The following is a 15,486-nucleotide window of genomic DNA, read 5'->3' on the forward strand; positions in this document are numbered from 1 at the left end:
ACAGGCCTGAAAACAAGAGAGCGGGAAGAGGCCTCAGTTTTATGATAGTGTCCAGGATAGAGTTCCAAACAGAGAGGCACTGGAAGGCAACCAGAAGCTAATTGTTAGACCCGTCACACTTAGGGTGGTCTTCCCCAAACCTTTTGCCTACTTACCTCCTCTTTTGCTGTATATTTTTGTTGGCCTTAGGACTCTGAGCACTTTACCACTGCAAACCAGTACTAAAGTGCATGTGCTGCTCTACTAAACATGGTGACATTGGTTTATACATGAGTGACATATTTAGTTTACTTATATGTACTTTGTAGAATGATATACCATATACACAGAGCCTGTAATCTAAATGCTACTAGTAGGCCTGCAGCACTAATTGTGCCACCCAAACAAGTGGCCTTTCAAACCTGTCAAAGGCCTGCAATTGCAAGGCCTGTAATGCAGTTTACTGCCACTTCAACTTGGCATTTAAATCTATTTGCCAAGCCTTAAACTCCCCTTTTATTACACGTCACCCCTAAGGTAGTCCCTAGGTAGCCCCAAGGGCAGGGTGCTGTGCAAGTAAAAGGTAGGACATGTACTTTTACATGTCCTGGCAGTGACAAACAGCTAAATTAGTTTTTCACTACTGCGGCCTACTCCTCTCATAAGCTAGCATTGGGAATGCCTCGGAACACTTTTAAACCTTAATTCCTGATTAGAGAGAGGGGTAGCGGCATCATGTTTCATCTTTGGAACAGGAATGCAAAATCCTATTTAGTTGTAAAGATGGATTTAACATGACTATTTTTGAAAGGCTACTTTAAGAAAGTGGACATTTCTATGCTCTTAACTCAGCTCTGTGTGCCTGCAGCCTGTGTCCGATATACACCTGAGGTGGGTGGCAGCTACACTTTGTGCATTCTTTTAGAAAGCCACAAACACAGGAAGGGTGGGTGTGACAGATAACGTATCTGCATTCTGATAGCTATTCCTGGGCAGGAAGAGAAGGGGGAGCTGACACACCTGAATAGGCAGTGACCTGTTTCCCACACAAAGGGCTGATTACCCCCCCCCCACACACACACACACAGATAGCCTGGCAGACAGGGGTGGTAATGAGTGGGGACATGTGCGCTTCAAGGGTCTGCTGTGAAGTCACCCCCACTTAAAAGGCACATTTGGGTATAAGTACTGGGTCTCTGACCCTACCAAGACAGTAATCTACTGGACCGGTGAAGAACTCTGCCAGGAGTAAAGACTGCTGTGCTACAAGGATTACCACTCTGCTTGAATGCTGCTCTCGAAGAACAACTTTTCGGCTTTGCTGTGCTGCCCTGCTGATCTCTGTCTACTGAAGACAAGGACTGGACCACCTCACTTGAACCCAGAGTGACTCTAAAGGCTTGCCGCCTGTTTTGAAGTCTCAGGGCCATCAAAGACTTCCATCAACTCCGCAACAGCATCTGGACTCTGCCATCTGTGGTGCCAATCCAGTCCTGGGCCCTTGAAAGGTGATTTCTGCTGTCCAGAACCTACAAAATTGCTGCAGTGACAACTGTGAGCCGATCGGAACCAACACATTGCCCTCCGACGGCGACGCAGGAGCCAATGGCCTCGGCGGACTGCCCGGCTTGATGATAACGGACAGCACGACTCGACGATTACGCAGTGCCTGCATCGTAAACGGGTTTGGTGCGAAAGCTTTTTTTTTTCTTCTTTTTTTTTAAGTTTTCAAAACCTTTATTGAATAGATCTGAGTTACAGCCTTATCTAATAGTCAAGCACATACAGAATGGAGGTATACAGTATGAACGATTCAAAATATTTTTTAAAACACATTTATCAGAGACTAAGAAAAAGAGAGAGAAGCCAACCAGAGATACAGAGAGAAAGAGAGGAAAGAGAGGAAAAAAAAGAAAAAAAAAAGACCAAGCTGGAGGCCAATCCGATATTTAACTTTTGTTGTTCATATCGTTCAACCAATCTTTAAGTGGTCTCCAGATCTTTAGTCCCTTAAGTTTCCCTCTCTTCCCCTTTTGAGCATAGAGGGCATACTCCAGGTGAAATGCATGTAGCAGACGCATTTTCCATTGTCCGAATGTAGGGGGTAGTGGATCAAGCCACGAGGAGGCAATACATAGTCTAAGTATAGTCATCCCAATAAAGAGAAACTCCTTGCAACTATCCTCCGGTGTTGATACCCCGAGTAACATAAGTTGGGGAGTTAACAGTACCCTTCTATTCAGGACATATTGCAGAAATGTAGTGACCTCCAACCTAAGTTTCTCAAGCTCCGGGCATGTAGAAAAAATATGCACCAGGTCTGCACCCAAAGTTTTACATCTGAAGCAATGGATACCCTCGGACCCGCCCCATTTAATAATTTTAGCAGGAGAGATATAGAGATCAAAAAATGTTTTGAAGCATTGTGCACGAAGATTAGCTGAAGACAATACAGTGTTAGCTAATACAATAGCACTTTCCAGGCACGAATCAGTAACCTCCAACCTTTCCTGCCATTTATTAGAATGCTTTTCAATATCATCAGGTACCCCTTCAAGAAGTATCCTATAAAGCTTCGAGATTGTAAGGGGGTCACTGCCAGCAATGACCTCCAACAACGGGATCACCGTAAACCCAATTATGCCCCCAGTTTTCTTGATGATGAAGTCCCTTATTTGTAAAAACTTAAAGAAATCACTATTAGTAAGATTAAACCTATTTTTAATTGTTTCAAATGTGGCTAGCTGATCTCCATCAAGCAAGTCTGCTATATTACGGACACCCGTTCTTATCCACCGATCAAAGTATCCATCCAACAATGTTTCAGAGATCTGGCTATTATCAAGGAGTGGAGTATATCTGCTGAACCTGCCCATACCTAATTTTTTTCTAACCCTGGTCCAATTTTGGTATGCAATGGTCAAAATCTTGAATCGGGTTCTTTTATAGTAACTGGGCTCATACATTTTTAACAGACAGCCACGAACTCCCGGGCCCATTAACATCTCATATATAGTGGTCAAAGCATTTGATGTCATGATCCTATTATCTAAGGATCGAAACATGGGCCAATAGTATTTGAGTGACGCCGCCAGATATTATAATCTGATGTTTGGTAGTCCAAGTCCGCCTCTTTCCGCTGGTAATGTTAGAAAACAGTTAGCGCAACGCGTTTTTTATAAGACCAGATGAATCTTGCTATCTCTCGCTCAATCTGTTGGAACCACGTATTATGTATTTCCAGAGGTATTGTGCGGAAAATATATAGTAATTTCGGCAGGACTACCATTTTAATCAGATTGCATCTCCCAATAATAGATAGCTTCAAGTTGTCCAATCGACCCATGTCTTTCTTAAATTTATGGATTATAGGGGTTAAGTTTGCCTCTACTACCTCCTTAGTTTGGGCCCTAACTCGGATACCGAAATAGATCGCCTCCTCCACTATTCTATCATCTGTAGAAATCATACATTTATTAACTACAATCTGGGTTTTCTCCCTATTAAGCCTATAGCCAGTATTCGGCCAAACTTCTCGGCCAGCGTTTCGACTTTGGCCAGTGTAGTGGATAATTCCGAGGTGACAACAGCGACATCATCTGCATATGCCAAAATGTTGGTATCTATATGATTTAAGCTGAAGGGGGATATATTCTCTGAGGCCTCCAGAAGCCTAAGAAATGGGTCCATATATAGTGCGTATAACAGAGGCGAAGATGGGCATCCTTGTCTTGTCCCTCTTTCTATGGGGAAGGTTTCAGAAAGGCCTCCCATAATCTGTACCTGCGCTGACGGTTTATAATAAAGAGCCTGCATTGCCCTAATGAAACCTTCTCCTAAATTATTATCTTTGAGGCATTTCCATAGGTAATTCCAGGAAACACGATCAAATGCCTTTTCGGCGTCTAGGAAAGCCACTGCTAGTGGGAGTTTTAAGACATCAGAGGCATCCAGCATTGTAATAAGTCTCCTTATATGATCCTCAGTCCCCCTTCCCTGTATAAATCCATGCTGCCACCGGGAGACCAATCGCGGCATAACACTGTTAAGACGAGAGGCAAGGATCTTAGAATATAGCTTGGCATCACTGTTTAGGAGTGTTATAGGTCTGTAGGAGCCCATATTTAACGGATCTTTATCTTTTTTTAAAAATAGGACTATATTTGCCGAGCCCCAGGTCATCGATGGTGCATCTCCCCCCTTGACAAAGTTAAAGAGATCGAGAAGCTCCGCACTAACCTCCTTGAAGAAAGTTTTGTAGAATTCTAACGGTATTGCATCGGTACCGGCGGCTTTGGATGATGGTAGATCGTATAGTGCTTTCTGAAGTTCTTTATCTGAAAATTCTACTTCGAGATGACACGCCTCTTCATATGCCAGTTTTACTTTAGGCAAAAGCAAAGGGTACCAGCCCTCACTAGGAAGCGAATCTGCAGTATATAGGGCCCTGTAGAAGTCTTTAAAAGAATCTCTGATCTTGCCCTTGTCAGATATTAAGGCACCATTCATATTTTTTATTTGACTTATATGTCGGGCAGAAGTTTGTTGTCTGGTCCTGACTGCAAGTAATCACCCAACAGATTCGCTATATTCATAGCATTCTTGTCGCTTGACTAAATATAATCCTGCAAGCTTATTTAAGTAAAGATCGTTTAGAGTTGATTTGGTCACTAAGATTGAGTCCAGAATTGCGGTTGGTTCTATTTTATCTCTTATATTTGCTAGTAATTCAATTTCAAGCTGGGAAAGTTTCTGATAATAGCTCCTCACCTGCTGGATATATCTCTTCCTTCTACACGTTCCAAAGCTGATAGTCTCCCCTCGTATCCAGGCCTTAAACGTGTCCCAGACCACTCCTGGAGATGCCGTACCCTTATTGATACTAAAAAATTCACCTATCCTGCTTCTCATATAATTTCTATAGTCTTGATCTAAAAGAATAGCCCTTTCGAATGACCATTTTTTATGTTTGTTTACCATGCCATCAATGAGGAATTCGAAAATCAGTGGATTATGGTCAGATAGAACCCTGGGGGATAATTCGATTTTTGCATCCTTTACTAACGATGATGAGACCAAAAAGTAGTCCAGCCTGGCACATTTTTGGTGAGGGGCTGAATAATAGGTAAAACCTGGGTCCGTACCCCTTAATTTAGGCCAAACATCGATGAGCCCCACATCAGTTATTAAATCATTTAATGCCCTGCGCACTTGTGGTTTACGGTCCGTGGTTCCAATACTGCCAGCATTTTTAGCCCCATTAATGTTTAAATCCCCGCATAAAATGTTAGCTCTGGCCAGGATGGAAGCTCGCTAGATAAGAATCTCAAAACTGATGGATCATCTAACACTGAGGAGTATACTGAACCCAGTGTAAGGTAACCCGATCCGCACTTGATAACCATGAGTATCCATCTACCCAATTTATACACACTTTTTCTGTCGCAACTCACACTGTTATTTCTAGATAGCACAGCGACTCCTTTTGTCCTACAGTCCTGGGTGGTATGCGCTAGTCTCTTAAACCCCAGAGTATCTAACAAATTACAATCTTTATTAGCTATATGCGTCTCTTGTAGACATAACAAGTCTACCCCAAGGAATTTAAGGTCTTCTTGTGCCCTTCTTCTTTTATTCTTATCGTTGAGCCCACATATGTTGATGGTAGCTATACGGCGATAAGAGCTAGCCATAGTTTATTAATATTGCTTCCCTCAATATAATATAATAAAGTCTTTCTGATATGGTTCTTTAACTTTTTCCCGGCCTACATTTATTAGAGACTTGACATAGACATAGACAATAATCCTACCAATTTTGGCATTCAAGTAACAAATTAGAAAGAAAACCTTGCTTCCACCTAGCTGTACTGTGCTTGCGAAGCTTGCGAAACTTACATCATTTGAGCTAAACAAGAGATTGTATTTTTCTCCCCCCGTCCATCCCCCCTCCCCCCTCTCCCCCCCCGAGCCACCCTGAACAGACCCCCTCCCCACCCCCCACCCCTACTCCATCCCCATTCCCTTAGACACGGCAAAAGGACCAGTGGGTCCCTAGTGATGTAGAGCAGGGGGGCTCCCCTGTAGATATCCCAAAGAAAACTCAATATACACCGGCTCGTACATAATAACAAAGCTTGACTGGACTGGCCAAGAAAAGAGAGAGAAAGAAAAATGTAATAAGTTTCAAGTCATATAGTTGTTGGCACAAAGAGTATGCATCCCGGAACATAAAAGCCTTTTATAATGTATTTAGAAATTCTTTAGCCTGAATTTCTGATAGAAAAAAAAATTGTTTTCCTTGATGCAGTATTTTTAGCTTTGCAGGATTGAGCAGAAATACTTGTGCGCCTTTCGCCTGAAACAGGGACATCAGTGAGCGAAGCTGCCACCTTCGCTCAACTGTAGCCTGACAAAAGTCTGGCCTAACAAAAAATTCTTGTCCCTTTCCCTTTCTCTTCCGGTTAGGTCTGGCTGCATTGTAAACTGCTTCGCGAGCCAAAAAATTATTGAAAGAGATCAGGATGGCGCAGGGTAGCGCATTGTCTTGGTTTGGCTGTTGTCGCATCTTAAAGGGGAAGCGATGAGCTCTTAATATTTCAGACTTCCAGTCCCAGCTCTTTAGATCCGGGAATGCTTCCATGAATAGCTCTACCACAAACTGACGCACGTCTGACGTTTCTAATCCTTCCGGTATCCCAAGAATGCGAAGGTTGTTCCTTCTCATTCGGTTTTCTAAGTCAATGAGCTTACAGGAAACATCCTCCCTCTGATTTTTCAAGCTCTCCGTAACCCCTCTCTGTGCACTCAGTTCATCCTCGAGTTTTGAGACCCGCTCCTCAACTTCGCATGTTCTAGCTGCAATTTCTGCGCACGTTTTGGCGACTCTTGATTGAATTCTGTAGTTTGCGGCAGGCACTTTGGGCCCTTGAGCTTTCTGCCCTAGTCTCTGCTCTGTGCGCCATGATGAGCTGGTAGATAGAGTGAAGAGTGACTTCCTTAGGGGCCTCCTGCTCCCCGCCAGGACCTAGAGTATCGCCCCCTTGTTCGGTGATTATATCAGTAACATTGCTAGAAAATGAGTAATCCCAGGCTAATGGCTCCTGTATGTTATTAGCGAAGGACTCCCCCAACAACCCATGTACCTTAGCTTTCCGGATTGTATCTGGTTCATACGGTGTCATTTCTTCCAGATGGTTTTCATCTTCAATAGAGGAGATACTATCAATATCCTCTTCATGCGCTTTTTTTTTGCTCTGGCTGCCGTCTTCAGATGATGTTGAGGGATCAGACATTGAATAGAATTTGTCCCCCGTTTCCAGCTCCTTAGTATGTTCAAATCCTGCAGCTGCTGAAGCCCCCGCAGAGAAAATGCCTCCAACCTGGTTATTTGTGCCACACAGGTTGTTGCTTCGACTTTTCTCAAGTGTAATCGCGAAGTCCGCCGGCAGAACTACAGGCCCCACAATGCCTCTGCTGCACTCAGTATCACGCTGTCTTGAACCACAGCTCCCGACCTCTTCGACCGGGGGTGGGATCGTTCCGATATCGGCAGCCGGCATAGAGAGTGTGTCCCCCGCTGCTGAATCAGACGCGGTAAGCTCCTGCACGGTTGCCGGTTTTATGTCAGGTTTCGAACTCTGCGATTTAAAGAGCGGGTGGACGCTTTGTTTGGTTCGGGCAGGCTTAGGTGTCGGCTCCTTCGAGATGCTATTTATCGACATTTTCTTAGAAACCTTTGCCGGGCTGTTGGTGCCGCCTGCAGGCTGGCGAGGCTTGGCGTTCTTAGGGAGAGTTTTCGGCGCCATGCCGATTGAAACTGACCAAGCCACCGGATTCTTCAATTGAAAAGCGCGGAGCCTGGCTAAAAGCTCTATGCAGGGGCCGCGGGTCTGTTTGTAGAAATAAGGCCAGCCGCCAAATCATTCCGGATCGTTATGCCGGTGGTTTTTTCCCATTGCTGTCAGCTAGAAGGCATTAGCAGGGAGCGTTATCAGGAGAGCCCGGTGAACCTGCTCACTCGGCTGACTGACCAGCCGCCATCTTGCCGCCACCAGCCGCCATCTTGCCGCCAAAGCTTTCATAGCCTGCATGGATCGGAACAGATGCGAGTCTTTGACATCGAAGCTCCATCCAGGGTACTTTTTTAGCAGGACCTGGGTGAGTCCTGTAGCCAACTGCCCTCCTTCACAGTCGGCCAGAACTTTGGATTTACCCAGGTCCAGCATGACCTCAAGTAACCCCATACGTGCTATTTGACTCTAAGCACTTGATTCCAAATTAAACATTAAAAATTCATAACTCCGGGGGCGGAGCTTAGCTCGCAACGGAGATGGCTGCTTGAGCTCGGAGCTCCGGCGAGCCAAGCCATATATTCGCCAATAATCCTGTTCCCAACGACGCCCAGAACAACGGTCGGCCCCAGCGGAACATCCTGAGGTGCTGGGCAGTCGACCGGCGGAATTTCCAGCCCGATCGAGCGAAGAGGCGACTTCTGGAGCCGGAGACTCGGGGCGCGTCCTAGGCCGAAGATCCCCAGCCTCGCGTGAGAAGGACGGCCGACGACGTGGTGCAACGTGCGGCCAGCGGCGGCCGCGAGGGGCGGACCCGAGGCTCCGAGAGGCGGACAGCAGAGATTGGAGGTGGAGACCTGCGGCGAGTACAGAGGCAGCAGATAGCGCAGTAAGCGGGGTGCCGCGGAGGAGCGAGCGAGATCGGCGGAGAGCACATTGGGAGGCCCTGGGAGAGCCCCGCGGCGCTCGGTGCATGGAAGGTCAGCTGCACCCCCTTAAACCCCCGCAGCGAGCAGGAGAAGTGGCAGAGCGACCTGGAGTAAGACACATTGGGGCATTCCCGGGCCTAGTTGAAGTGGCGGCCTGGGCGAGGGAGACTGGTGCAACCCTGCTGCGGTAGTGCGGAGGCGGCAGCAGGAGAGGAGAAATCACTGGTGAGGTGCCTCCAGTGTGGGGCTGGGTGCAAACGCCACGAGCTTGGAGTGAGAGGAGTTGAGGCAGAGCGGGCGGCCTAGCGGCAGCGCGGTGAAGACAGCAGACGACTGGCACGCCTGGTGGTGCCAACTGGAGGTGAGCAAGCCACCAGGACGCCCACGGAGGGCTGCCTTCGATCGAGGCACAGCTACGTGGCGGCTGGAGCGCGCCCAGGCCGGACGACGCTGCGCTGAACGGTGTGTGGGTCCAAGATGGGCAAATCCGATAAAACCCAGTCAAAACTGACGTTCGAGCAGCGGCGCCCCAAGACGCAGACACCGCTGGAGGGGGCTACGGGAGGCGAGTCTGCGCCCGCGGAGGACGACCGGGACTTGAGGGGCCTCTTGTTGTCCATGGAGAAGGGGTTGCAGAGCGGCATTACCGCCCTGGGCGCTAAGATTGACGCGCTCTCCTACCGAATGGACCGCATGGGGGAGCGCCTGGACAAACATTCGGAGCGCCTGGACCAAGCCGACAGTCGCATATCGGAGGTGGAGGGCGCGCAGACGACACTGGATCGTGAACACAAGAAGCTCGAGCGCCAAATGCAGGTGTTGCAGGACAAAACGGAGGACTTAGAGGCCCGTTCTCGGCGGTGCAACTTGCGAATCACTGGCCTGCCGGAGTCCACTGCCACGGGCCGAATGGAGACCTTCGTGGAAACGCTGCTGATTGCGCTGCTGGGGAAAGATGTGTTCTCCGGGATGTTCGTGGTGGAGAGAGCGCACAGGTCCCTGGGCCCCAGGCCTCCGCCGGGTGCACCACCCGACCGGTTATAGCTAAACTATTGAACTACAGGGATCGAGATGCAGCGCTGAGGGTTGCCCGGGAAAAGAAGACATTGTCCTACGAAGGGTCGCCTATCTCGCTCTACCCGGACTTCACGGCCCGAGTGCAAGAGGCCAGGCGACAGTTTGCCCCTGCCAAAAAGCAGCTTCGGGAACTAGGAGTTGACTATGCAATGCTGTACCCGGCTAAGCTGCGAGTCAACCGGCAGGGCAAGTCGCACATCTTCCAAGACCCTAAAGCACTCCAAAAGGCGCTGAAGGACTGGACGAAGGAGCAGCGCCGGAGCCCAGCGACGCCACTACGGGAGGACGAGAGAGACGGCGATCTGGACGCACAGGACTGACCACGAGGACAGGACTCACCTAGTTTGTATTTTTGGCGGGATATGCTTGGCTGAAGGGAGGTAGGCTTGGGGGAGAACGGGTGGGGAGCAATTGGACGATAACGTTATGGAGTACAGTACAATGTGAGATGCACCCCCCCACCCCCCCCTGACTAGACGCGACTGGGAGGCCCATGGACAGTGACTCCTCCCCCAGTTGCTCCAATCCTTTATATGGTTATCGAGGGCGCTGCTGGGCCCTGCTACCTGAGAAGGGCGGCTGAGATGTGGTACCTTTGCGCTGGGATGGGACGGGAGACACAATAGTGGCTCGCTGGGCCGGGCAGCGGCAGTTAGGTACTAGGCGCTTCCACACTAGTGTGTGAGCGCTGAGCGACCTCCGCCCGCGTGTGCGTGCCACACCTTTCTGAGGGTTCAAAAGTTATGGGTGGGGTGGCGGGAGGTATGGGGTGCCCAAGTGTGGGAATCTGCAAGGCCAAGTTGGGGTGGGTCTGCTGTGGGTGGGGGGGGGGGGGTTTGGGTTACGGGGGTTTGAGGTCACTAGGTTGGTGTGCGTGGTTTTATTTGCTTGTGTGCTCCTGCGCTTTGAGACGCGCTCAGTTGAGGGATTTGCGCCCTGGAGCAGGCTATGGCGAACACCGAAGCACCGAAGCGGCCATGCCTGAGAGGCACGACACACTAAGAATCCTCACTTGGAATGTGAGGAGCCTGAATGATTACCGCAAAGCCCGTAAAGTAGTGCACTACCTTAAGAGGCATAAGATAGATATTGCTTTCCTGCAAGAGACGCATCTTCCTAATAATAGCCCTATTCTACGCACTAGGGACCTGCGGGAGACACATGCGGCGGGGTTCACTACACACTCTAGAGGGGTGCTGACATGGGTTAGCGCGCGGGTGGAACACAGATTGCAACGCGTTGCCACAGACAGCGCAGGCAGATTTGCGCTCACGCGCTTCCAGGGAAAGGGCATGGATTTACTCCTGGTTAATTGTTACGGGCCGAACTATGACTGCCCGGAGTTTTTCACAGCGATGACAGACGCGGTTGGGGATGCAGGCGCGCGGAATGTGCTTTGGGGAGGCGACTTTAATGTAGTGTTCGACCCGGAGCTGGATAGATCAGGCGGCCCGAAACGAGCGCAACCAGCGGCAGCGAAGGCGATTGCTCGAGGTATGCTTTGTTTGGATCTCGTGGATTTGTGGAGAACTCGTAACCCGGCAATAGGGGGCTACACACATTACTCAGCATACCATAACCTGCACACGCGGATAGATTACTGGCTACTATCTGCGTCCCTCCTCTCGCAGATACGCGAGTGCGCGGTATTCCCGCGCACGCTTTCCGACCATTCGCCGATACTGATCTCCCTGGCGGCGCCCAGAAAGGTCCCCTCGCCGTTACTTTGGCGATTTCCCCCTTACTCGCTGCTGGATCCCCTATTTAAGGAGGAGCTGGCAGCTGCGATCGAGCTATTCTTTGACACCAATTTGGGCTCCGTGGAGGATTTCCAGACTGTCTGGGAGACCTTTAAGGTCTACATTCGAGGAGTGTCGATGGCCAAACACTCGGGGGTTCTCCGAGATATCCGGCAGCGCCTTGCGACGCAGGAGCGCAGTCTGACTGCACTGGAGACCAGACTACTAGAGACGGGCGGAGAGGACGTTACTGAGGAGATAAAAACTCTCCTGGCACAGTACCACGAAACTGCTGAAGCAGAGGTGCTACATCTGGGGAAGTATGCTACGGCCAGGGTTTATGGTGAGAGCGACAGACCGGGGTCGGTGTTAGCTAATCTGCTCAAGGCCCGTAGACGCAGAACCGCCGTCACGCAGATCAAGTCTGGGGATGGCTCGCTGCTCACGGCGGAGGAAGATGTGGTGGAGCGATTTAGGTCGTACTACGCCGGGCTCTACGCTTCTCAGCGAACCGGGATGGAAGACAGCATAGGGGACTATCTGGACTATATAAAGTTGCCGTTCCTAGCGAGCGAGCACAGGGAGTTTCTATCCCTGCCCATCGAGAGGGATGAAATTCTAGAGGCCCTTGCGAGCATGAAGGCGCAGAACGCCCCGGGAGCTGATGGCCTCACTGTCACGTTCTACCACGCTTTTATAGACCAGCTTTTGCCACACGTGTCGACGCTGTTCGACGATATGTGTGTTAAGGGACATATGCCGCCGTCCATGCGCGAGGCGCTCTTGGTCGCTATACCGAAACCGGGCAAACCACCCGATGAGTGCAGCTCCTATAGGCCGTTATCGCTGCTCAACGTGGATGCGAAATTATATGCCAAGGTCCTGGCCACGCGGTTGGCCCTTCTCGCTCCCGAACTGGTTGCCCCAGAGCAGGCGGGGCTCATTCCGGGCAGGAACCTCACATACAATTTGCGGACGGTGTTTGGCGTCATGCAACATGTCCGCCCTGACGCGCGCGCGCTCGCTGTCTTCCTCGACATGGAAAAGGCCTTTGACTCTGTCGAGTGGCCATTTATGCGGCAGGTCCTGACGAGAATGGGGCTAGGCCCGATCTTCCTTCAAATGATAGGGGCGCTGTATAGTGGCCCCACGGCGAGAATACGATTGGGCGATCGAGTCACGGAACCGATAACAATCTCGAGAGGCACGAGGCAAGGTTGCCCCCTGTCGCCCCTGTTGTACGCCCTAGTGGCAGAACCGCTGGCATGCGCTATGCGTGAATACCACAGCCTACGAGGTATTAATTTTCCAACTTACAGGATAACGGTATCCACGTACGCAGATGACACCCTGCTGTATGTCAGGGACCCAGAAAATAACCTGGCCCCAGTGTTGAGGGAGGTGGTTCAATTTGGAGCGCTCTCCGGGCTGAAGGTTAACTGGGACAAGTCTATCGTGTTCCCGCTGACACCGGTCACGACCCCATTTGATATGGAATACCCGTTGCAATGGTCTGAGGAACCGGTCCGATACCTGGGGATCCAGCTCCATAGGGACTCAGAGGTGGTGCTGTCTGAGAATTACGAAAGGGCCATCAGTAAACTGGAGGACGACGTGGAGACCTGGATCAAGCTGCCCCTTTCGTTATTGGGGCGCATATCCATCATGAAGATGGTGGTACTCCCTCGGTTTCTGTTTCTGTTTGCGAACATCCCCATGGTGCTGTCCTGTGCTTTCTTCGCGCGGCTACAGGCGTCAATGCTGAGGCTGGCGTGGGCTGGCAAGCAGGCGCGGACCAGCTGGAGGGTACTGACGCTGCCTTACCAGATGGGCGGCCTGGGGGCGCCCGATATGGAGCTGTACTATCGGGTGGCGCAGGGGGCCCAGGCGCATAGCTGGATACACGGTGGTGAGACTGTCCCGTATCTCAAGTTAGAGACATTGTTTGCGGCGCCGCAGCCGCTCCCCGCGGTCATTTTTGGACATCCGGACTGACGCACGGGGTTCCCCGATTCCTTGAACTCCACTAGGCATGCCTGGAACTGTATACTACAGCGCGAGTCGGGGGCGCAGCTTTATTCGCCGGCAATGCCAATTGCTTGGGCGGTATGGCTGGCCCCTTGTAATGAGGACGGGGTGCGGCGATCGCTTAAAGAGATAGGTGTACACACCATGGGTGACATGTTTGCTGACGGACAGGTCAAGACATGGGAGGCGGTGGCAGCCTCGGGCGTAGAGGGCACGCAGTTGCAGCGTTTTCAGTATCACAGAGTCAGGCATGCCTGGAAGCAATTGTTGGGGTGTGACATGGAGGAGCCAGCGGAGGTTCAGGAACTGACGTACATAATTAAGAATGACAACCCCCAAGGGTTGATCTCTAAGCTGTACCGAATGGCGCAATCTCATAGGGTGCATGAGTTCGCAAAATGCAGATTGGACTGGCAAAGAGACTTAGGTGTTACAATTGACGATGCTATGTGGGCATACTGCTGCACAGGGATCAGACGCATCTCTCTGCATGGCAGGCATCGGCTCGTCCATTTCAAGTTCCTCAACAGGTACTACTACACGCCGGAGCGCTTACATAGATATGGGCTGCGTGAAGACCCTGTATGTGAACGGTGCAAACACCCGACGGCGGACTTCCTTCACCTAGCGTGGCAATGCCCGGGCATATACAACTACTGGGAGGCGGTATACCACCAGATAGTAGAGGTGACGGGGGTGGAGTTGGCTCCGGACCCGGCAGTGGCGTTATTGGGGCATTCCAGAGTGGTGCCGAAGGCGGCCCGGCGCCTGGTGGATATGGGGATGCTCGTTGCGAAGCGACGAGTTGCAATGAGCTGGATGCGTGGTCCCTTGCCCACGGTGGAGCAGTGGAAGCGCGATGTGCTATACTGCTGCACCCAAGCGGAGAGGTTCAGTGAGTTGTTGCCACCGCGTAGCCGGCCAAAAAACTTCTGGGAACTGTACGTAGACTATCTGGGCAGGCGGGAGACTGCAGCGGGGGGCCCTGATGGGGGTCCCGTCACGGAGATTGCAGAAGAGGAAGCTCCCGGGGGAGGTGTTTGTGTGGGGGACGCAAGATGACCCAACGGCGGCGATCAGGGAGGAGGCGACGGAAGGTGCTGGGGTGCCACTCGGGCGGAAGATGAGTGGAGGCTGAGTGCGGGAAGCGAATGGGGCTGCGACTGACTTAGGACCTCAATTGTTTAGCTGGGGTGGGTGGGTTAGGGGAGTTGGGGGAATCGTGGGAGGAGGGAGGGGGTTTGGAGTTTACGGCCGCAAACGTGTGACTGTGCCCTACGTTCTGAGGGAGGAACACGCTACAGCCTGGCCGCCGACAGGGGGACTGCCCCGCAAACGAGCGTCGATGTGGAGGGACACTCGGTAAGCAGTGGGTATTAAATCAGTTATGCACGGCGATGCCCGACCTCCGGGATGTGGGATAGCCGATACAGTTGGTTGATATATGAGAAAAGGTGGCGAGCCCCTGGTTGGTGGCGCACGGATATGTACATTACTATGCCTTGTTTGCAGTCAATAAATACATTTAAACTAAAAAATTCATAACTCCAGTTCTACTTATTGGATATTTGTCATTTTGGTTGTTTTACTCGTACGATTATTGTCTATTTTTCTAAACCTGTGTGGAGTCTTTTTGTGGTGTTTTCAGTGTGTTACTGTGTGTGTTGCACAAATACTTTACACATTACCTCTTTAGATAAGCTGGACTGCTCTGTGCCAAGTTACCACAGGGTATATCTCACTGCTTGGTGGCAGTTTTCATTTTTTTACAGTACCTTTCTATATATGTGGAATTATGAATCTTTTATTTTCATAGATATTTTCTTTACTGCATAATTACTTGTTCACCTGACCCCTGGTGCTTTATCATTCTATTTGCCTTCCATCTTGCTTCCCTCTCTTTTCTTATTGCTGTGTTTTTTCCTTGTAGAGTGCTTACCCT

This window comes from Triturus cristatus, chromosome 1_2, assembly GCF_964204655.1.
Source record: "Triturus cristatus chromosome 1_2, aTriCri1.1, whole genome shotgun sequence".
Lineage (NCBI taxonomy): Eukaryota > Metazoa > Chordata > Amphibia > Caudata > Salamandridae > Triturus > Triturus cristatus.